The 1391-nt window shown below is 35.7% G+C and overlaps 1 non-coding gene across 1 annotated transcript; it reads left to right on the top strand.

The window, feature by feature from the left end:
* Positions 1-250: 250 nt before the first annotated feature.
* LOC148545212 (small nucleolar RNA R71) lies at positions 251-358 on the top strand. The gene has a single exon (XR_015901122.1). It is a non-coding gene; the product is annotated as a small nucleolar RNA R71 (small nucleolar RNA).
* The last annotated feature ends 1033 nt before the right edge of the window (positions 359-1391 follow it).

Consider the following 1391-nt stretch of genomic DNA (forward strand, 5'->3'; position numbering starts at 1 on the left):
TTTTATTCTGAGCCAATATGGCATTCAGAGTATCAACCTCAAGAATTCTCTTATTCATAGGCGTCCCATTATTCACAGGATTCTTTTCAGAAGTGTACATGAACTAGTTATTTGCAACCATGTCGATGAGTTCTTGAGCTTCTGCAGGCGTTTTCTTTAGGTGAATGGATCCACCTGCAGAGGTATCCAATGACATCTTAGATAACTCTGACAGACCATCATAGAATATGTCCAGGATGGTCCATTCTGAAAGCATGTCAGAAGGACACTTTTTGGTCAACTGTTTGTATCTTTCCCAAGCTTCATAGAGGGATTCACCTTCTTTCTGTCTGAAGGTTTGAACATCCACTCTAAGCTTGCTCAGCTTTTGAGGAGGAAAGAACTTGGCTAAGAAAGCCGTGACCAGCTTATCCCAAGAGTTCAGGCTGTCTTTGGGTTGAGAGTCCAACCACACTCTAGCTCTGTCTCTTACAGCAAAAGGGAAAAGCATTAGCCTGTAGACTTCAGGATCTACTCCATTAGTCTTAACAGTATCACATATCTGCAAGAATTCAGTTAAGAACTGAAAAAGATCTTCAGATGGAAGTCCATGAAACTTGCAGTTCTGCTGCATCAGAGAAACTAATTGAGGTTTCAGCTTAGAGTTGTTTGCTCCAATGGCAGGAATGGAGATGCTTCTTCCATGTAAATTGGAATTAGGTGCAGTAAAGTCACCAAGCATTCTCCTTGCATTGTTGTTGGGTTCGGCTGCCATCTCCTTTACTTGTTCGAAATTTTCAATCAAGTTGTCTCTGGTTTATTGTAATTTAGCTTCTCTTAATTTCCTCTTCAGAGTCCTTTCAGGTTCTGGATCAGCTTCAATAAGAATGCCTTTTTCTCTGTCCCTGCTCATAAGAAAGAGAAGAGAAAAAGAAAAGAAGAGGAATCCTCTATGTCACAGTAAAGAGGTTCCTTATTGTTAGTAGAAAAGAAGAAGAGAAAAATCTGAACTCAGAAAGAGAGAGAGAGGGTTTGGATTTTTGGTGGGTGAGGGAGAGATGTTAGTAGATGAATAAATAAATAGAATAAGATGAGAGAGGGAAAATTTCAAAAATAAATTTTTTTGAAAAGGAGTTAGTGATTTTTGAAAATAGTTTTTGAAAAAGGTTAGTAGTTTTTTTTCGAAAATAAAAATTAAAATAATAAAAAAGAAATTTTTGAAAAAGGGGGAAGATATTTTTGAAAATTAGAAAGAGAGAGAGTTAGTTAGGTAGTTTTGAAAAAGATAAGAAACAAAGAAAAAGTTAGTTAGTTAGTTGAAACAAATTTTGAAAAGATAAGAAGTTAGGAAGTTAGAAAAGATATTTTGAAATCAAATTTTTTTGAAAAAGGTAAGATAAGAAGACATTTTT

This window comes from Arachis ipaensis, chromosome B9 (genome assembly GCF_059453495.1).
Source record: "Arachis ipaensis isolate K30076 ecotype BB chromosome B9, ASM5945349v1, whole genome shotgun sequence".
NCBI lineage: Eukaryota > Viridiplantae > Streptophyta > Magnoliopsida > Fabales > Fabaceae > Arachis > Arachis ipaensis.